Source organism: Varroa destructor, unplaced genomic scaffold, assembly GCF_002443255.2.
Source record: "Varroa destructor unplaced genomic scaffold, Vdes_3.0 BEIS01000001.1, whole genome shotgun sequence".
NCBI lineage: Eukaryota > Metazoa > Arthropoda > Arachnida > Mesostigmata > Varroidae > Varroa > Varroa destructor.
In genome coordinates this window covers 9,525,958-9,549,370 of record NW_019211454.1, presented here as the reverse complement: position 1 = coordinate 9,549,370, position 23,413 = coordinate 9,525,958, and the positions used below count along the sequence as shown (strand labels likewise).

The 23,413-nt window shown below is 41.3% G+C and overlaps 1 protein-coding gene and 1 long non-coding RNA gene across 7 annotated transcripts in view; one reads left to right on the top strand and one right to left on the bottom strand.

Annotated features, from left to right (window-relative positions):
* Window positions 1-23,413, bottom strand: part of LOC111245883 (uncharacterized) — a 79,265-nt gene that overhangs the window by 4,910 nt on the left and 50,942 nt on the right. Inside the window, exons 1-2 of one of the 5 annotated variants that reach the window (XR_015322118.1) lie at window positions 4,889-5,573; window positions 232-401 (exon numbers count right to left, since the gene is read on the bottom strand). The exons of 1 other annotated variant lie outside the window; for it this stretch is intronic. The gene's annotated coding sequence lies outside the window, so the exon portion shown is untranslated. Of the gene's footprint in view, window positions 1-231; window positions 5,574-9,437; window positions 10,672-11,194; window positions 11,343-23,413 lie in introns of those variants that run through there. 3 more of the 5 variants (XR_002671521.2, XR_015322121.1, XR_002671522.2) reach the window with 3 other exon arrangements.
* Window positions 11,336-19,194, top strand: LOC147758225 (uncharacterized). 2 transcript variants are annotated; one of them, XR_015322124.1, is made up of 2 exons: window positions 11,336-14,656; window positions 18,671-19,194. It is a non-coding gene; the product is annotated as an uncharacterized LOC147758225 (long non-coding RNA). The 2 variants fall into 2 exon arrangements; XR_015322125.1 differs by lacking the exon at window positions 11,336-14,656 and adding an exon at window positions 14,663-15,042.

Sequence of the window (23,413 nt, the reverse complement as noted above, 5' to 3'; positions counted from 1 at the left end):
GACACTTAGATCTGATGTTGACGGACAGGGCTGTACAGCCCCCCCCCCCCCCCCCAAAAAGACCGTTGCGAGCTAAAAACATTACAATGAAATAAAACCAAGAAAATAGTAAAAAATGCTACCAAAACGAAAAGAACAATTATTTTGTCAGATGTTTATGTTAAGTTTACCGAGTTATAAATTATACTTGACTCGCACTCATATGGTCCTACGTCAAAACACATTGCATACCATCACATAGTGATCCCGGTAACGCGTTGTGACGGTAGAAGAGGGCTCCCACCGGTTCACGTGGGCGGAAGCAGTTTGTAGGTAGGTAGGTCGATTGGCTCGTTGTGCAGCTGATTTCTGCTTAAGTGCTTCACTGCAGCCCCCGAAATGCTCAGGATTTCTTCCAGCGGCTGAGGACGAAAACCCGTGAAATCACTGCGCAGTATTGGAGTCGGTCATTGGCAGTAGCATAGGGCATTCAATACTACATGCTTATCGTACCCTATTAGTACTCAATCGAATGTGAAGCGGGTCTATTTCTTAGCGCAATTACCTAACTGATATGTCGTATAATAATAATATTAATTAATATACCGAACAAGTTCTGGCACATTCTATGCGAAAAATCAACTATAGGATCTGATCGCAATAAACGCCTCATTATTTCCCTCTGCGAAGGTCACCGTGATGACGCGCGTTCTCGGACAAGCTGTTCGTGTCGTACGTCTTTTTGCAACGACTTAGTCAGACGCCGTTAATTTCCCTAACGCAATGTTGCACACACTTATCAGCTCCTTATTTCGAAAAGTTTGGCCCTTTTTTCCGCCGTTGGAAAAGGAACTGTCAGAAAAATTTAGGATATAGATACTGCAGTTCGTGTTGTCGGCGAGTCCTTCCAAAGGCAATGCTGACTTCAGCTCGTATTCTCACACGCGTGACGTACATCACTTTTATACGTTTGTTTTTCTTCCATATCGTTGCGTCAGGTTCCAGCATCGGCACATCTGGCTCCTTCCAATCTATACATAAGGACCATCAAGAATACCGCCGACATAAGAACAGGCCATTTCGATCGGCCACATTTGCCGACCGCAATTGAGGCCGTACGCAAAAATGTCATAAGCGACTGCCAGTTACTTGGTCGAACATTATGAACAGATATATCGAAAAATGGCCAGAAGAAAAAAGTGATGAGTGTTTTTTTTTTTTGTCGACGTTAAAATTGTTGCAGTTCAACAGTAAAGGTAATGCTACATAGTAATAACTATCAAATTAGATTGCGACTACCGTAATTTCACGACGGGTTCCGCAGTAGGCTATCTTCTGCGCCTTCTCTTTCCTTCCAACGATAAGACCCGCCACTAAATCAACAGCGAAATGCTTTAGCGAGAATAACCGCCATTTCATGTTCGCTATAGTCGCACTTCGACAGTTCCTCTCAGATCCCCAAACCTTCCGGTCATGTACCCATCTCTACACAACGACCATAAATACAGCGTTCATGGAACAAATGCTATTGCTAAGTAGAAATTTTAATTAGTTGCTAAGCTACGGACAGAGCCAACAAGGCATCCTCATCCAGCTCCTCATTCTGGCTCAGGAACCAGCTGCTAGGACTATTGATGAAGGCTAGTCACTTAACCAGACCTGTCCAACACCAATGCAAGTAGCGCTACTTGACTTTGTTAAGGTAACACCTAAATACTACGATAGGAAAGTAACGATAATTACCATATATCCTTCTAAAAATATTACGCCATGAGCCCACAATAAGGATGATGAAGTATCGCTGCCAGAACGGGTTACTGTTGTCGATGGGTCAGCAGCCCTGGTCCGTTTACCTATAGCTACAATTTTGCTTTTATCTTTTCTCGATTCGCTTTTCCATAGTAACAGTATTCATCGCAATTCGTGCTTGCAGAGTGCCTCCTAGGGGATTAGCTTTGCGGGCGTTTATAAGGACCTCTATCGGCTGAGGTACCGTGGACTTCACATGTTAATAAATATATTCGGCCCCACTGCTTGTCATAGGTCGGTCCGTCTTTTCGCTGGTGACACTGTTTCGCTGTAGTAACAGATGTATTAGTCGTCGTTTGCGCCAGTCGAACGCTGCTGTTAGAGCAGTGGCCTGGGAAGTCGCCGGGAAGGGTTTCTTATATGTATATATATATATATATATATATATATGCGGGTGTCTCTGTGCATACCCAGTAGACACAAAAAAGCAACTAGAGATAAAAACGGTACGGAAAATGGCCATAGCTGATATCGTTATCGAACTGTTCTCGATCTCTCATGTACTCAGTGAATGATGTATTTGATCTATGCTCAACTCCACCATCTGTCGTTATTATTATGGTTTTGTAAAACTTCAGTTAAGATATTATTTTGTTCTATTCACAGCCGTTTCGTAATCATCGTAATAGTATTAAACAGTACGTTGACTGTGGGGGGGGGGATGGAAGGCGGCGGGCGCCTTCCCAAAGTGATAAGGATCCGACACGAGAAGCGGTGTTTGCTGTGAAAAAGCTAGCGATATTTTTTGCTTGTTTTGTGGAGGGAAACTGAACAGATTGTACAACCAGACGCGTAATTTAACTAGTCTACAAAGGCAACAAAGCTAACACTTGTAGGCATTGTATTTCAGGGAACTCATAATTGAATTCGTACGTGGAACTTATACGTTTATGTTTGTACGAAATTATAAAAACATTGAGGTTGTCATAGACATGTGTCTAATGTGTGTCTACATAAGTTACACAAATTAGAAAAAGGCGTCGAGCTTTTGTTATCTCGCTAATTCGGTATCTAGATGAATTCTGTGGATTAATGAAGTTTCGTTCACTGCGAATACTGGCAAACGTATTTTCTCGTCGCTGTTGGAACAACAAGTTTTGAAATTATTTATACATATATATATATATATATATATATACAGCAGAAGCAGGTTTTTCATCGTTCCTTCTACGTTACGGGCGATGATGTTTGATAATTATGACAGTAATATAGGAAGAACCTTAAAGTGAGGAACTTTCAATGTTGTGAGAAAAGTTAAGAGAACATCAATAAATGAGTCTCGTCTTTACGCACGTCTGAAAATTCGTTGTATCGTAATAGAGTTAATTAAATCTAGTGTATTTTATCTTAGTGGATTTTTTTTTTTGGATGTCTTTTCATGGATGGAATGTAATAAAACAACAATAGAAAATTCTTACCAGATCTGTTGTGCGTACGAGCAGCATTTAAAAAGAGTTATTATTTCCACTTAATATAGAATCAATACGGTGTTATTGTTACAAGTCTGACTACGCTTTGTAGGTCCCTAATTTCATTTTAATCCCTGTGACTATATTGGCCGCGGACTGATCGAGATCGTTTTTTTTGTGTATGATACAATTACACTTTTTTTCATTGACATGATAAAACAAAACACTCTTTAACTGTCTGGACGATCTCAGAAGGTACTTCACATCCATAACGCTCAAAGAAAATTAATATTTCAAAAAAAAAATACCAATTTCAGAATTATAATTTTCTCACTTAGCTTGCCGTCTCCATCTTGTGCGCCTGATGAGCATATGGCGAGTGGATCCCATATACATCGCACGGTTATGTTACAGTGGAATAAGGCCGATGATTGGAGCCTACTAGGTCAGCCACGTAAAGACACCACCGTAGACAACCTTCTATTATGTGGCCGGAGCGTGGGACTAAGCCCTTGTGGGTCTTCGCAGAGACTAGTACCTATTAATTGTACGGCAGCTCGGGTCTTACCATAGCCCCGTAACTGTCGGGTAACAAACGACTGAATGCAAACAAGCTTCGATTGACGCACGTTAAGGGGACTGTATTTTCTAATTGTTTCGTTGTACAGCTACCTGGCAAGGGTGTTTACACACATGTGAATTCCATTACGAGGTCTGCGATGGCAACGTCTTCATCACAACGATCCGCTAGGCGCACCTCGTTTCCGCTTTACTGTGCGACATCTTATTATACGTATAGATTAGCCGAATATACAATAATGGCTTGAGACTTAGGGTACATCGTTTTGCTATAGATCGATTTCGTCCAATTGTTTGGCATACTATTGTACCGGATTCGCAGATGTGTTAGCAAACAGATCTATAATGAATGAGCGAATCATACGGGGTGCCTTTACTCTGTGGGTATATGGGTAAATTATGACAAAGGCGGTATTTTAAAAAGCGACGTCATATCCACTATGGCTCTATGCTGAGCTGGCTCGAGTGGGCTGTCCAGGCTAACGGCCGCTAATAATGATACATAACATGTGACTGTAACCGCTTTAATAACCCAGAGCAAATTTCACAGTTGTTCAACGTAAGACGGTCGTAAATTCTTATTTGAGGAGATGGCGTTTGAATGAAGACGACAGCGAGGCCTGCTTGCGGTCTTGTGGCAAATCTTGCCAGTTGTCTACCCGGCCTTCGTTCTAAAAAAGTAACACGTGCTCTGTCCACCAGAACTAAACATATTGGCATTCCTGTATACTGGCATTAGGCACAACCGAATAGAAGCTTTAAGCACCATTCAGCCTATACGAATTACTAAAATGAATAAATGGTTTGCTTAAATAAATTGTGGATAAACCTAAATTAAGCCTAGATGTGTTTATGTCTAAACTACACGTTGCTGCGCAGTACAGATTCAAACTCGTTTTTATTCCCGCTCAATTTGTCCACCCATACACACAAGTAGACTACAAGCTCTGGGTCATATGCCTTATTTCCATCAAATGTAACCAACTGGTTCAGGTCAGTTCGTGTTAGGGATTAGCTGTCTGATGCCGTTTTTCGTAATCTTTCCTTGCCCATTCTAAGTGCGGCACAGAGATTACTTGAGCGTAATTTTTGTCGGTTTCTCGACACGTTACCTGGCTGTGGAAACGATTTTTATCAGTCCAGACCGCTGTTACTGCAATGATTCACCAACCGTTTCAGCGTATATATACCTTTACACCCTAATCTACATCATAGCAGAGGCTAATCAGTAGCTTTTATCGCTTCACATCTGTGCCGGCCTGGAGGTGCTCCACGGTCTGCAGGTTGTGGCATATCCTTGGCGGTCTATACCACACCCCTGTACGTATACATACACACGTATAATGTTCCACACATGGATATGCCGCTCTACACACGTAGATCTAGTTCCTGTTTGTCAAATTCTATTGAAACAGATCGAAGCACCGTTATCGTTGTCTATGATCAATGTCTTCAGTGATGGTTGGAGAAGTTTCTTCTGCTTGGCGTCGTTGTTAGCAAGAAGCTCGAAACAAGATAAATCGAGTGAATAGGTAAGTGGGAAGCGTTCGGGTGGATGGCATACGAAATGTGGTACTTTTTCAGGTAACTGCATGGAACATCACTACCGAAACAGGTTATGGACATTGAGCTCGCACGTATAACGGTAATAGCTGATGCTTCTATTACCGATGCGTTGTAGTATACCTCGCGTTGGTCCATTCGGTCGCCGATCCGTATACCTCGCTATAACACGAACTCTTCAATGCTGAACGATACATATATTCTATCCGCAGACTAAGGAATTCCACAACACGAGCGTGCGGTTAGCTGCGTCGGAGACTGCCGCGAGACCAGCAACAAGGCTATTTGCCCCCGTCCGCCTGCTTGCCCGCCCGCTTGTTTGTTTCATCGGTTATCACGGGGAAATTTTTTTAGCCAACGTTGCTATATAGCTTATCGCTGCTACTCCTCGTTCCGTTGTTACTGCTGCTTTACAAACTAATACTAGATATTTTGCCTGGCTGTTTCATCGAGTGTAGAATTCGGGACGATTGTCGGATTGGGCGCAAGCGTCACGAGAAATGAATGATTCGTTAGCATCGACGAATCGCAGAGGCCAATCAAAGAAAGACAAAGGGATGTACAGAGAGGACCAAAAGTAGACAAAAGGCAAAACATGTAAGTCTATAAAAAAAATAAGCCTAACACTATAAAGGAAACTATGTTTGCAGTTGCTGTTTCAATTATAGGTCTGCTTTTTTCACGACTGCAAGTTTAACACTTTCCTAATTCTTTCCCAAGTCAGTTCATTTTCCACTGTAAGCCTGCTTCTTATTCACCTTATAGATACATATGGAGAGCCCAAATAGAAAGCGTGGCGATACGTGTCGGCTACTACACCGTTTAGCTTAAGAGTTCTAGCGATATTCGCGCTATGTAGCGGCGAGAAGCCAGACGGATTTCTCCCGAACTAGGAAAATATAGTAACGACGGTTCGTCAAAAATGAGCGTTAGAGGCATCTCAATGGAATACATTCGCATACAATATCAGTCGTCACAATCGCGGATAGTACGAGGCTTTGACATGGCGGGCCCCTGCTAGCGATGGCTGGGGCAAAAACTTTACAGTCAAACTGTGATTCGGTGGTGATCTTGTGTGCTATGGAAGGAGACAGCGTTTGCAACGAAATGCTGGCTGCCACCAAAGACTTGATGTGAATTAAGATCTAACTATGGGTTATGGACGAGCTACTGCTTCTAAAATGGTTTGCAAACTAGCGAAAGGCGGAGCTTCAAGCGCAGATAAGGTTTTTGTGCCATGTATTTCCATAGCGGTACGAGGCACTGTGCGCTCGCACGTTCAATCAAGTATCGATTGAAGTATAACTTTGTAATTAAACTACCTAACTCGATTATTCGATAATAATTTCGGAAAGGGTGCATAAACGAGAGAGGGGAGGACGGGTACCTGTGATCGTTTCGTAATACGCGCTCTATTTGTGGCAAAGACAAGGTATGCTACTGGCTGTTTTGTTACATCTGTGAAAATCGTTAGTATGTCTTTGCAAATTGTTCTGTATAATGTGCCATAATACCAAATAATAAGTGCCCTAATACAAGTGAGTCAAGCGAGGCAGCTAAGGTCTTTACTTGATGCCCCCCGTTACTCCTTATTTGTATGAATAAGTCTACGGAATGACTATAATATTAAGGATGTGTCTCTTTACTATAAGGCCAGACCGGGAGGGGGGTTTTACTGGGTTGATAGGAAGTTTCTTTAACAGACCCTTGTAACGGGATGATAACATTTTCTAGAACTGTGTCTTAAACTAGTAATGGCTGCGTGCTATGGTTAGCGTGGTAGTGCACTAAGATAAATACGCATGAGTCATCCGGCGCACGGTCTCCTTTAAAAAATAACCAATACGGCACACTCGGTGAAAATAGGAGACCGGATAGCCTAAAGATCGTAGGAATAAACTGAGAACAATCTTCGAAAATTCCTGGACCTCTATCAAGAGAGTATACAGCATTTTACGCCGTCATACCATCTAAAACCAAAAAAAAATACACTTTTGTTATTTATTGCACTCTATGATCATTATTTATATCACTTACTTAGAATCCTTCCTTTTATCTACAGATTTACATAGGTGGTGAGACCAATTAACAAGAAGCTGAACTGTCGAGATGAATAAGCTCAACATCATTATACATCAATTCAGATGATGGAGGAACTACGCTCGAGCTAGCTTTGCCCCTTGAGTTTATAGCTGGGCTTTCGTAAATGCCAGCGCATGCCGTACATTGAGCTACTTGATCGGGCGCATTTTGGTGCTACAAAAAAAGGGTCGCAGTGATTCCATACACAGCCCTGGCACTCGACATGAATCAGTGGTCAATTAGGCAAAAATATACTATTTATCATAGTGCTCATTTCATAACAGCGACAGTTTCTGAAAGTTGTATCATCAAGTTCCGTTGCAATAAACAGAACATTTCATCCAGCCGAGTAGCCGCTGAGCTTTTGTCAGGTTTCTAATGTCGATAGTGCCCGATCGTGTTTATGGTCTGAAGCTTACGGCTGCCCTGCGTAGTAGATGCTGTGGTGTGGCCTGCTCATTGATTGAATTGACTCATTATCAACAAAACGACAACAGCAACAGTAACAACAACAAAGCGCTATGTCTTCGTAATTATACAGTATACAGAGCGAGCAGTGAGCCGAGCACCTATTGGGCGTTCACAACATCTAGCCTTTAAGCTATCCGGCGGCCAACAGCTGAAATGTCCTTTTCAACGATTCGTATTTGTTGATATACGTATTACTAGGCGACCAAATCAAATGCGAGTGATAGACAGAAATCGGTAGACTCAGTGCCGATGCCAGCTGGTTATTTGTTTGTAAACATAAAAAACATAGAATTAGAACTTTAGTCTTATCGCGTATAGAAATCTTTGGCGATACGATATTGGTTCAATGACTCGCCGTATACCATAAACTAAATGCTCTAATTAATATTTCAACTTTTACTATCCGGCACCGCTGTTAAACATGGCTTAGTTGGTGCCTAACACACGAAACGTTTACCTTTAAATTTCGTCTGCTGTTAAGTTTTGTAGGTTATAGGTTTGTAGGCGTAAGGTTGATCGTATCCTTTGCGTGGGTAGCTGTTCGCGTAGCTGTTAACTGATGTTGTTGACAAGGGCGAGTGCATTGTCATATTGTGACACAGTCGAAGTTGTATAACCTGTTCTGTCATCATTACATGCCCATGTTACCCTTGTTCGAACGGAAAACAGTATGGCGAGTGTAGAAAACTACGATTTATAAATGTGCCAAATAAAATCTATGTTAATTTCAACGGGGCGTGTTCATAATTTGATAGCAATGAACCGATGAAATGTTACTCGAATAGTCTGGGGTCCGAAGTTGACGAGGTCGGTAGTGCTTCGTCTTCTAAAACCAGCTCCACTCACCTGACGGCCATATTTTTTCTTTGTTACATTACCGCACATCTAAATACAGAAATGTACTCGACCATTAATTACGACAACACTTTCCTCCCAATCGCTCTGTCGTAGAGTTTTTGCGTTTTTCGAATGTATGTATGTACCTTCGAAATAAATAAACTTAGAGGTACGTTAGCTATCATTCGAACGACAGCCGCGTACAGCTATTTTTTTCGATATAATGCCATGGCACAGTGGCAAATTTGGCATCACCAATCAGCGAAGTTGTTCCGACGTGGGTTACAATGCAGGTCGCCTCTGGAAGGCTGACGACGACGGCGACGGCTGAGCTCGATTTGAAAACGAATTAACAATTTTTACATACAACTTGAGCCATGTCGAAAAATTCGGGATGAAGTTAATAGTTTGTCGGCCAACCGTGTTTCAATCGGCTGTCGATCAGAGCAGCATGTGCTTTAGCCGCCCGGTAGCGCTGTAGGGCCGGGGCTGCACACAGCCAACATCGTGAGGCGACCAGAGTTGTCGAACATTAATTTTCAGTAATAAAAATAATCATTCTAACTGAAATTTATGGTCAGTGCATCGTTTGCGGAATCTTTGCACAGACCGAAGACGAGAAAGACTCGCTGTCCTCGTTTACAGTCATCATTGTACTTGATTATCAACGGTGCGGTTAATCAAATCTGCATAAATGAAAAGCTTAAGCACGTGTGATGCGTTTTTATTGACCACAATGATAGGAAAAAATTACCTGCGATTGTGCATAAATTTTTTAGGCTTGAAAGATCGACGAGGATGAGTTCAGGACACGAGACGAGTGCACCTACGGACTAAGCTGTACGAAGCTAGAGATTGATAAAACGAGATAATCACTAATAGCCATGAGAGAAACAACATGTACATATACGGATCCCGCGTTCGCTATCTTGTATACCTGCGTACACCCTTTTTGCTGTACGTGTGTACACGGTACGTTTATGTATACGATTGTTGATAGAGTGAGCGACTTTACAGGTGCGGACAAATGCCAGTGTCGTTCGATCAGTTCAATCCCAATGACTGGTGGTACTTAAGGTTAGCTGGACATATTCGCCCCCCTTGTAAATGTGCCTAGAATGCAAAGCCATGATATATTTGGTTCGAGATATTTTTTGGCGTTATCGTTATGTAAAGAGCACGAATAAATCGCCTTTGTGTTTAGTACTAGTTCAAACATATTGGCTTTAGCTGCGTGCAAATATATATATATATATATATATATATATATTTTACAAAAAAGGCATATATGCCCAGCTAACCTCAAGAATCTCCAATCCGTCGGTCAAAATCGCCCAAATGTTGACGTTAAGCTTGAATATATATAGGAGTAAATAGTTGATATGTATATAAGAGAATGCATTTTAAATCAGTATAGTATTACGTAACTGCGGTCAGCTCTGTTTTGATTATAACAAGTACGTACCCATCTCAACAATTGTTAAACTAGCTTTATCAATGTGTCATTGAATTACTTGAAATTTTAACACAGTTGTTGATCCTCCTCCTGGCACTGCGTGGGGACTGGGTCGCGCGTGAGGCTGGCTTTTCCCATTGTTCCCAAAACACTTGTACTCGTTAGGTTTATCCCGGTCACGAATTTGTCCTTTTAAAAATATCGTTAAAAGCCTTCCCGCGTTCATACATCGGCTGCTCGCGTTCATTAACCTGTCGTTTACCGGAATTAGCCTTGAATGGCGATCGAAGTTCTCTGATTTCCGCTTCTTTTAGAGGCGTCTTCTAGCGATGGGTTGCGGCAGTAAACTAAGTGGCCAACGTGTAACCCAGTGATCCACTGGCATGACCTCACAGAAGCACTTCACGACGGTTCGTCTAATAAAAAAGCCACACAACGTTCTGAAGAGGTAGCGATATCGGTAATGTCGAAATGAGCTGAAGACACCTAGGCATTAAAAAGAGTTTTTCTTTTCAAATAAAAATGAAATTTGCCTCTCACGTTAGGGCTACTATGCGCCAAATCTAAGTTGCTATTATCGAGATTACCTGCACTTTTCCTCCTTCTACTTTTGTCCTTAATATATATATATATATATATATATATATATATATATATGGAGTATACTTTGTGGATATATATGCGTTGAAGAATATTCCAGCTTTTTGCCACTTAAAGGACTACACAGCCGGCGCCGGTAATTCAGCTTAAAACTACTTCCGCCGAGCAGACATTCATATCAACGATAGTGTTACGGCTAATCGTTCAAACTGGAGGTCTCTCACATGTTAACCCAGTCGCTTGCTTTTGTGGCCCAACGATCCGCTATCTCGCCAGTGTTTTCGCTTAAGCGTCTTGGTGGGGATCGCTAACAATCTTCTACGAAATTGGGTATGAGCAGTGTTTTGTTGCTAGTTATCTAACCCAGTTCTGACCATTATCATCTACTTTATTAAATTTCGAGGCTTACCTTAAACGTTCATTGAGCTATTCGAGTCCGTCTCTCCTAAACAGCGTCGATTTCAGCTTAGTTAATTCCGTTTAACTGTTTGCTCATGGTTTTTACTACCTAGACCAATACGGGCTCTGTAGCAATCATACGTACAGGCGAATTTTACCTGTGGACATAAAACACATTGCTACTACTATTATTATTATTATTCTTGTCATTATCTAATAAAAGCCCGTTTAAACACAATATATTTCTAGGGTAATTGAATCGAGTAAGTTCGAGCAGTTACGCTACACCGTAAGGACAGACCGCTTTCTCTATGTCCAATAGGTTTCGTTAAAACGTATGGTCTACCATTGATTGTCCAGATGAAAAACTTGCCGCTTGATAGTTTCAAATTGGCGATTAGTAATTACGCGCGTTTACATTTTGTTTCTATGTAATTTGCCGAATACGTACGTTTCTGTTAAGCTGGTGTATTCCTTACGACATGGTACCAGAAATCATTCGGCCTCAATTGGCCTTAACTATGTGTGCCTGAATATTTGCAAAGTAGCAGAAATCACCGTCGGCCCGGTCCACACCACTTGACAAACCCATATACATATGTATATGCAGAAAGTAAAGAAACATCGAAAGAAGCCGCTTGGCACAGACGGTCTTTTGGTCCTCGTAGGACTTCAGTGGATCGGATTGAAACGTACTTGAGAAAAGCGCCCACTTTGTAGACCCAACACCCCTTTCATTTATTGTTCAATCATATGAATGATAAAGCATGCTTCGATCTAATAATGGTTGGGCAGCCTAAGACTTCCTCGGGTTTGTCTCTGTTGAGGAATAATGTTCTGCATTTAGCAGGGACAGCGTAGCGCGATGCTGAAAGTACAGACTAGATTTTACTAGATGATAATAACTGGCAAAGCCTAATCGGTACCGGAAATTATAGGATACTCCAGGCTGTGGGTCGGGCGGAGATAAAAAAGAAGAAGGGTAATAACAACTATATCTTGTTCAGGATAGTCTTCTGAGCGTTGAGTGTCCGCCTTTCTTCGAGGCAGGTGTCCTTACTCTCGAGCTATTTCACCACATACGTATAATTGGACCATTAAACAGTTCTTATACGCTTTAGATAGTAACGGATCTTCTGTTGGTAAAGTATCTCCAACAACAGAGCGTTCACTGTTCTTATTATAGGTTGGATCACTTTGAACTCGTGCTGCCTATTACGCTACGTTGGTTCGACAGCTTAAAAAGAAAGCGTTGTTTTGAAAATCTTGTCAAAATTTCCAATAACAGCTGTTAGGTAATACTGAAAGTAGATAAGGCTTGTACGCTTGTAGCACGATATACCACACAAACATTTTAAGACAGACGGGCAAATACGGAACCTCTTCTAACAAAAACCGATATCATTCAGGCTAGTTTATATTATTACCACTGTTATTGAGAACTTCTCTACCGCCGTCTACTTTAACTTAACGAGTAGTCATAGATTTCGATTTCTGTGAGACTCGACGAGCATTCCGTAGACATCTAGTCTCGCCAGCGGATTCAAAACTATTTGATCTTAACTTTGCCACGCTAAACTTACACATGAAAACCTACGCACCATGCCCAAGTTATACTAAATTAGATTATAGTGCCAGGCTAACTGATTGAAATCTAATCAGAAACGTTGCAAAGGACTACTTCTACTTAAGCGATCGTATCAAGGACGATAGGACACGCGGTTAGCAATAATCAATGGCTCACTGGATTGGCACATGGACAAGCGGCTATCGATTTGTCATTTAATTAAAACGCGGATATATTAAGGGCGAACGATTTCAGGCTAATCAGTAATTACTTGATACGTACTGTGACTAAAGGCATCGTACAAACCCAGCATAGGGGAACGGATGGTGTACGAGTTCAATTTATACAGTTACCCTCGTTTCCGACAAGATATTCTTGCTTGCAATCGTAAACATGTCGATACTATATGAGTTAGACAATTGCAAAGCGTCCCTGTCTTAAACATTTCATTCTATTGTTATTATATGTGGCACGATCTCTTTGCACGTGGACCATTCTAGCCCCAAACCAAAACCTACTAGTAACAGTAATTAATTATACTACGGTGGCATCGCGTTATCGGTGAAAGTAATCTGTGTTACTTGGATGCATTTTGGCTCAGTATTTGTATATAAACACGCACTGATACACACTGTGAACGACTGGCTTGTCCAGCTGGCTGGAAATGCAGAAATCGCACAAGGAAAACGTTGCTTTGTTCCAAAACGAGCAGAATTTTCTGTCCGGGTCACATTGCTCTAGGAGGATCCATTAACGTTCTTCATTATTCTGGGCATTAACTCGATTGAGTTCCGCTTGATTTCCTACATAAACTTTTTCTGTCAAACAGCAGCCTCATTGCTCTGTTTATCACTATACATATATGTGTGCGTGCGTGTGCGTGTGTGTGTGTGTGTGTGTGTGTGTGTGTGTGTGTATGTATATGAAAGTGATATTATCTTTTTGTGTGGACGAAACAAACACATAGGGAGATAGTGTCCATCGCGCTTGAAGCCCTTAAACCTGAGCTGTGCTAAGTACAGATTCGACGAACAAAAAGCAAGCCCAGACATGCGTTTGGCAAGTCCGCCCCTACGACATTTTGCACAGACAAGACTAAATTAGCAAATGTTACGCCATGTACATTTACATGTATTCTTAATGAACACAATTGAACCGGTACTCGTACATGAAATTGTTCCATTAAGAACAGTGTAAATGTGCTTGTCAATGGGCGCTATCTGAGTAGTGGCCATTACATAGAACTTGGCTAGGAGTGGTTGACTTTACCAATCTAAATGGTCGCTTTTATTGACGTTATCCCCGCCCGCTTGAAAAGCAAACGAGTCTTCCTTGAGTCCTTACACGACGAATCAACTAGGGGGCTTGTAAGGCAGCGGAAAATTTCCACGTGGTTATTTCACACTGGGCGCTCATTGCGATGCGCTACTATCTCTATGATGGACACTGTTTGTTAAGGGCTAAATGATCATAGTTGGTAGAGTTGTACGGACAGCAGCAGGCACGCTGGTTCGATGTTAGGACTTCAACTACACCTAATCAATTGTACATATGAATAATGGTGGAATGATAGCAGGCATTTTGTATGTGAGCAACGCGGTCATGGCGCACAACTGATTTGAAAGAACAGATAGACACTTACGGGACGACGGGATGGCTATGCGAGGATAGGTGAACCTGCTTCAACTATAGTAACAATCAAAGTAAGGCTTTTTTTGCACCACAAACGAAATCTTTCATCTGCAGATGGATGGACTGATAGGCTCTACCGTGTGTGGGCGAAGATCGTTATGCGAAGCTCTCCGTTTCGTTGCAGAAATAGCGTCAATTCCATAGTGTATGGAATGTTTCAACATACGTGTCCGTCAGGAGGTTTTCGTGCTCAGGGAAGCCAGCCGATCAAAGGTTGTACCATATGCCCTACTTAAAAATATCGAAATTTTCAGCTATGTATATGCATGAGGCCTAAAATGGCTGGTGATGGTGTACAGGTAATAATCGATGAGACAGCGAGCATGTCTATCAGTACAATAGAATATTAACCAAACCCCATTCTTTCTCATTTGGCGTGAGTCGCTGCGAGGAGTTGAAGATCAACAGGACTGACTGCGCAGAGGAGGCAGAAAACATCGAGACATTCTACGTACGCGTACATATTATCACAATGGATTAACGATGTAATCCACAATCTGCTCAGATCGTTTCCGACTTGAGCTGCCTACATTGTGCCGTAGACGTAATTCTATTTGTAAATGTGATGTCGTTGAGCTGTTATCACGAATATGACTAAGGTACGTTTTCTGCTAACAGCGGTCACTCTATAGAAGGCAAAGCGTTACCATTGGAAGACATCCAACATCTGAAAGTAAAACGTTTGCAATACTTCGCGTTGGGTATAATATAATTTTCGAACATTATCTACGACAAACGTCCTATTGTTTTTGTCCAAACAGGACGGAATCGTTGGTGAATGGTAATCTTTACAAACGCAGCACGTCGACTAGGTCTTATCCTTTGTCTGCGAAGCACGTTCAATCGCTGAAAACTGTTTAGACGATCACCGTTACCGTAGTACAATCAACATAATATCGTAGCGGATACCTAGTTTGGCCTGGCAGCAGCTCTAGGTCAGTTCCACATTTCTGAACTTTGATCAGTTAGCAAATTGGGTGCTATAGAATACGAAACATAACCGTAATAAGTATAGCTTTGAAGAGCAGTGTTATCGGACAAAAGAAATTTAAAATTCTGCAAAATGAAAGCTCGTTCGGGTACAGAGATACGCAAAAATAACATCTAGTGCCCAGCTGATTAGCTGCTAATATTATACATCAGTGCAACCGAGAATGACGTTAGACGTCTTGTGGCCATATAGTTTCTGCATGTTTTGCAGCCATAAGTGACGCGTGCAAGGTATGTCGAACAGACCATTGGATATTTGTTGTTGGTTTTACATATTGCTACATACTGTATACCTCATACATGTACTTTATCGAGTTCGGCTAAGAATGTTAACATGCGGAAACGAATCGCATTAGCGGTGAACTCATCGACACGTAATGATTTCATCGTGGCTCTAGAAGCAAGGCTTACGTCGATCGTAAGGTACAAGACCTGACTTTATGATGAAGAAGCACAACTTCAGCCTTTGAACCGGACGCATCTGTTGATCGAAAAGTAGATGTAAACTGGATGAGCAAATGGCACGTTAATGGAAATTCAATTTATAGACGAAATAATGAACTGAAGAATCACTCTTTGTGATGTGATTATTAGAATAGTTGTTATATTATAGAAAAAAAAAAAAAAAAAAAAAGAAAAAAAAACTATTATTAAACAACTATAAAAACTATATTATATAAATAGCAATAACTTGTGCATCGTTCGGGCTCTGGTTGTGAAAACGCGAATATACGAAAGGGCATTTTTGGAGTCTATCCCTTACTAGTGCACAGGGGGTGATACGGAAACAGATGTAGCTACACCTTCGGGACAGATCGGAGTACGACTATGACGATTATGACGAGCATTACTGATAGGTCTGTTCAGCATTAGCAAAGCCTAGCGATCTAAGACAATAGAAAAGATGCTATTGCTTATTCCCTTCCATTTTCTACATTTCTGGCAGATAAATACTGTGATTCGTACAGGGTCCGAACGTGGCTGATTACACCCGTTCGGCTGCCCCTAAATTTATAATGTTAGAAAATGGATCAGCCATGATCCTGAACATATGTCCTAACTCGAGACTTGAACTGAGCGAATATATTTGGCCTATTCTAGACTGCACCGTGAATCAATGGGCTACAGTGCAACTCGCAGTGCTATACTAGCCAGTTTAGCACGTTACTTGTTACACTGGCCTGTAAGGGACGAATCCTTCGCGCGAGAGTTAAGGGCTCTGGTCATATATATATATATATATATATATATATATATATATATATATATTAACAATTTTTTCGATGGAATACAGATTCACTCTTTGACATAACGACAATTGTCGTGCTCGCTATTGGATCCTTATATATATAAGTTCATAATTGCCCGTGTATCACGTATTGATCTATACGGAGTACTAGATACCCACAGACCAACTCTTATTACTTATCTAGACGGCATTGACATATATAATACAATAAATCAAAAACTATTTGTGAGATAGAATGTCGGGACACGTCGTGACGTTATTATGTCCGTCTCTGCCACATCGACATCGAATGATCTCCGTGCCTCGTCTTCAATGCTCCGTACGAAAAGATACCCCTTCTAACCACTATGGAACGTATTACGTTTTTTCCCGTTCTGTCAGTTTTGCCGGTGCTAACAGTATTGCTTTGATTTGCAACGTGTTTGCGCATCTCAACAACTGAGTCGAGCTACAGATGATTCAGGTCGTCAAAGTAACGACGTAGCATGACGAGGTCTAAACTACACAATCATTTCCTACACGGGTTCACGCCATCACTCATGGACCAAATGAATTCCATAGATCAGAAGCACGTGCAGAAGCATTCCTAAGCAGAAGCACGCACGTTGTGCTGCGCTGTCCATTAACGCCGATAAACGGGCAGTTTTTACGCGACCACTCCTAGCTTAGAGATGGTACATTCTGTACGTGCCGAAGCCACCAGAGGGCGATCCGTGGCCTCGACGAAACTGACTGCATAATATAGAGCTAAATACATAATTGGCGGCGAAAAGCTGTATTATACTGTTGACGAGCGGTCCGTTCGCAGGGACGATTGATGGCGGAAGCAGGAAAAAGGCATGTACGTTGCACTAAACACGCGCACGAATGGTGAAAGATAAAGTCGGACAAAAGCACACTCAAATATTTCGAGGAGTTTTAGAAGTCTTGTATCTAAAGGCAAGGTCGAGAGAGAGAGAGAGAGAGAGAGAGAGAGAGAGAGAGAGAGAGAGAAAATTAGACAAACATCCCCTTTGCTCGTGCGAGACAGCAAATCCGGGCACGGAATACCCAACACTCCTGTGACATCTATAAGGCGTCATCGCAGTTGTCGAGAAACGTTCAAAGTTCAATACAACATCACATGTTATAACTTCAGTGCTCAAACAAAGCAAAAAAGTGAGTTTAAGAGACAACTCGTAATGTAATATATATACGAAAGCTTTCATTATTTAAAAGCTTTGAAATGACCAATAGAGTCCATCGCGATCCAACGCTATTGCTCTTTTGTTCTTTTCTAGCGTGGACAAGGCGCTACCGTGAAACAAGGTGGAGACGGAGCGCCGCAATTTACCCTACGAGACCATTTTTTGCCTCATCCTGCTGGTTTATTTGGCCAGGATTTGTGTCAGTACCTGCGTGTCGGAAACAAGAGTGGGATATTCATGCTTGCTCTGCTTTAGACGGGAAACCTGGTTCATCCAGACGTTGTTTTGCATCCCTAAAATATTGGACTATCGGAAATTGGATCGTAATAGAGAAATATTTTCGCGTCGCATTGAATAATACGGATAGTAATGTGACGAAAATATTTTTACAAGTTAAATTATTAAAAATATAGGATACCTGCAAATGGTAAAAAAATTCTCTCGTCTGGCTGTGTTCTAGCGTGGTCAGCTTCCTAAAAAATGTTCACCGTAGTCATCATACAATCGACAGCTGCTTTAGTTTAAAACAAAACACATTCTAATTACATGGTGATAGCTTATATATCTTAAACCGAACTAACTAATACGTAATTTTTGGTAGAATGTTACAACACCTATTAGTGGAAACCGCGCCAGCCAGACGAGCCAGTTCTTCCCTTTACTCTAAGTTAGCAATCTGCATAGTACCCATTAGCGTGGTTTCTACGCAAACTTTCCATAGAAAACTGCCAAATTACTTAAATCGCGATACAGTGTTTCGCTTCTATAGATCACTGAACTTTTTACACTTTGAATTTCTAGGTACTAAGTTACCGGAAGCCTACGACAATGCCGAGATCTGAGCGCTTACCCTTGAGTTCACGGAAAACCATGCCGGCCAGTTACGCAATCAGACCCCAAGGTCGAATCGAAATTTACCTAACAAAACGTCGCTTTTCCTGTTGACTCTGCACGCATATTCTATGATCACGGTAACGTTCGTAGCATTTACAATGGTGACACTTCGTACGACGATCGTCGATGCATCGTGTAGTAAAAAGAAGACCGGATAAAATAAGCCTGAAGCATCGTGACACTCAGTTCGCTTATGGTGATAACTTTGCCGACGCAATAGAATATACTTGATACTCCGATAGGAATATGGTTACGGGTCTATTGCTCGATAATTCTGGTAAACCCGAAATATATATATATGGGATAGGTGTTTATATTGTACGTGTGTGATGAAATAAACGCTTTAGTAAGGCGGATGTTAGCAACAATACTCTCAGAAACGTCGAGGCTCAGTATTCCAATGGCGATAATAAATTTTAGCTGGATTTTTACTGTAGTTTGTGTTGCACATGGCCATAAGCAAAAATCGAAATTCGGTGGCGGCATAAGCATATGGCTCTGGACCTATATCTGCCAAACACGTGATAACCGCATGTAACCTTTATAACTATCAACGGGTTTTCAGGTAGTGTTGAATGTATTACGTTTTGTTTCGAAAAGAAACGTTGAACTTTTCCGAGTACGGGCCATTATAAGTACACGAGAAACAATGTTATCGAGTTAGAATCAGTTGGCTATGTTTGGACGACGACATCTAGTTATGCAAAACGTCGGAACGAAGAAAGATACAATACAATTAAACGATAGATATGTACAAATAACGATGTAGGAAAAGTGTGATTATTTTCCATTGCTCATAACATAGCCGTTAGAAACAAAGACTTACTTCGTCGAAACCCAACATTTTTCGATATCTTCAACGGTATGCTCCAGTGGGATTGGGTAGTTGTGATAGGCAACATCGTAATACGAATCGAGTTACTATAGGAGGATGTTGACTTCGTTTCTGGCAGACTGCTCACTTTAAAGGATCGAAGACATATACTATCTTGAAAATCATCTACAGAGCCATCATTATCTCGCTTCATACCTGCTGTGACATTTTGCCTAATCATCTTAGGGGGTCACTTCACGGTGTCATCTAAAACGTTAGCAGCTAAAACTCCATAGGACTAATTACACACGTTAGCAGTAATGGGGGTCAGGGGTAATGCCGTGACCTAACGTAATTCATTCATAACGGTCGAACACGAAGGACATAACTAGAAACACATAATCAAAGCCCATAAATGATTAAAAAATAACTATGTCATAACGGGGATAAGGTAAGCTAGTCATACTTTGAAGTGAAGAACATTTTCCATTATCTTCAGTCAGAGAACGTGCAAGCATATCCAATGGACGTTGAAGCCGCTCAGTGGAAAGTCTCGTCGGTATAACACTAAAGTATGTCGCTGTTCAGTGCACGATAGAAATCTGTTGGAATGAACGACAGGTAACTTCGTCGACTACGATTTACCTAAGTGTAGGATGTCCGATGAGAGTAGGGGTACCCCAGAATAATGAAAAAAATCTGCCATGACAGGAACCGCTCGCCGAAACGCGTACCTGCTTTGCAAGCACTATGCGATTCAATTGTGTGTGTATATAAAATATATAAATTCCAGGTGTGGCGAGATGAGAAACATTCTATTCCTCGATGAGAATATTCTAGCATTTTCTCATCGCTGCCTGGCTTCGATTGTCTAACAAATCGAAAAGTAACCGTATATGCTATAAGTATACACATGTCTAATAACAAATAGCGCCATGCATTATAAAACCTAAATATCTTAACCTACGTAGCGATTGCCTCTGCAGCTCTGCAAAGACAAAGGGTCACCTCTGCCATCCGCAGTGACAAGGAGGTCACTTGTTCCATGGCATTTCTGCACCATACAAACACACTAAATCAAATGTTGCTTGTACGAAATCCACTGGTCTTCGTGACTGTGGTTTACCTACTGCTAAATCATGGGACGCCTATCCCGGCGTAGGCTGGGAAGGGCGCCTTCACCGGCCGCCCAAGGCAGCGCTGCTTAACGGCAGGTAATAGACATATCATCTACAACGTTTTTTGCTTAAAATCTATTTAACGTTTTGCTTATGAGGTTGGCTATTAACGCCTTCATCCGAATTATAGGCATACTCGTTAGGGATACATGACGAATCGTTACTATTTTGGCATCACACACCTATGAAAATAGCTGTATTTTACGTTTTCTAGTCATTCATCTATCAATTGGGATAATATTTATATATCATTTTAGAAAAATATATATATTATCTTATCTTTGCACTTGCGAACGCCGTAAAAGATGACTGCTTTTGAGGTGCGACGACTTGAGGGAAAAATTGGTTTCCGTTTTCATTAGAACTGCTGCGTGTTTGTACATCGATCAAGCGGCCTTTATGGCAGGCGACAAGAAGCCTTCTTGAAGGCTGTACCCGTAATAAATAGAATTGTTGGATAATGGATGGCAGCGACAAATTACTACATATCAGCCAACTATATATATATTTCGTTTTTTCTGAACGATCGAATAGCTGAGCTTATTAGCTGACGGTACGTATATTTCGAATGTCTGCTAGTCATGCTGATATATATTACTAATGAGCGTGAAGGGTTTCATGCCATGCCAGACACCTTGGCCACATCTGAATAGCAGCGTATTTCAATATCAGACGTTTTAATCAAATACTCATAGGGGGAGAAGAGGTAGTTATGTAGCTTTCGAAAAATTTCAATCAGAAGTCTGCACAATATCGCTGGATGTTGCTGGATCGGTTATAGCCGACAAGAGGACTGATCCTGACAGATGAACAGGCGCGTCGATAGGGTTCCTCACCCGACCTGCTTGGACGTGCCTTAGCATTCGTTGGATAACAAATTGTACTCAATGGCGTTGGCGACGAAATGCGGATATTGTCCGCCAAAGTACTAACGCAGACGTCATCTTGTCTGATGATATATTGTCGGCACATCAGCCTCTTAAGGTAAACTATTATGTGCTGGAAATAGCGTTTAGGTTGTATAAAACCTTTTTTGTTTGCGTGAATGATTTTTGTGGTCGATTGATTTCTTTAGCGGTGAGTGTTCATACAAATTAAATATGGGAGTTAAGACTAAAATTTTCAAGTTAAGGCGGGCATCTAAGTAAAAAACTTTATGTATAGATATACAGTGCACAACTTCGTTGATCTTTTAAAAAATATTCGTTCTGTAATCATGGTTGTCAAATACAATAGTGTTATGTTATGTTCGATTGAAGCTAAACATACGATATAAGCTGTTTTAGTGTATGGGCTTTGAATGAGCCTACGAGCTAATTTTAATTGTTAGCCTTAGGCTCAATGTTTAGAAGTAACTGCAAGATGGGGATAGTTCCCTGTAAACATTCTCGGTAGACAGGCTCTGTACGATTCTAGTGTCGGGTCACTTATTATATTGAGAAAATTTTACGGGCCTTAATTTCGTAGGGCTGCGTAAACAATTCATAGATTGAGTAGTATGTCAACTAACCTGTGTAGACAATTAATCACATCGTTTCACCGGTACACCACCGAGAACTTCTTCGAAGTTTTTCAAAAAAAATTATTACAAACAAGAGAAACTTTCATTTAATTTGAACTTTAATCCTTTGTCTACGAATATTTATCTGTCGTTAATTGTGCTAGCAAAAAGAATAATACGTGTCGCTCTTTATCGCTACAGGCATATGCTTTAGATTCAGGGTTATCATCAGCTTATGTAGAGAGGATCTTAGTACGCGCTCGAGTGCGCTGATTGAACGGTTCGTTTAAGTTATAAATCCTAAATAGCCTTTGGTATTTTCCCCCTAGTCAATTGACGGCTTGATCAGCTGATCTAAGTTAACAAACGAAGATACGTCGGAAATATCTAGACAGGATATATAGTAGTCTGGCGCGTAAGAAAAAAAAAAACAGAAAATGGGTTAACGGCGTTCTTCACTATTGTACGCCTCTCCTTTACATAGCGAAGCGGCTAGCTAGGCTAAGACTATATTCACGGTGAATCGGTGATCGTCGAATCAAAACTGGATTTTATAGGAAAACTATGTATGTGTATAGGCTTTTCTTAGTAAGTCTGTTTCTTTCGAAGGACGCATGCGTGGAAGAGCAAATTTTGCTGCATCAACGATGACAACGCCTCTGCGCCATGCAATGCGGCAACGATTTCCCGACGAGGGCAAACGAAGAGTACCGACGCTGCGTTAGGCCTTTATCGACCTAATCACAGTGTCCGTACCGGTGAAGATCGCACGAGCGTTTGAGGATAGCGCTACCTTCTGATGTTTTTTCACGACGAAATACTTATGTCCAATTGTTGTTTGTCGCTTGGGCAAAAAAAGTACGCTGCGATACAACTATATTGCTAGCAGTGGCATATGCCGTCTTAGTTAATTAGCTCGTTTGCTGATGAGCTAATTAGTCATCTATTCATACGAAAGGACCCTTTTTTTCTCTAGGGAAAATATCAGCATACAGGAGCTAGACAAACAGTACCCGTACTGAATTATACACACGTATCTGTGCTGGTGTAAACGAACAGGGAAAAGACTCGACCAAATACAAGTCCGTCATTGTACACTGTTTTTCTTCAACGGGTCCCCTATTTTCTTCCGAAAACTCTGCTAAATCGAGGCGCGT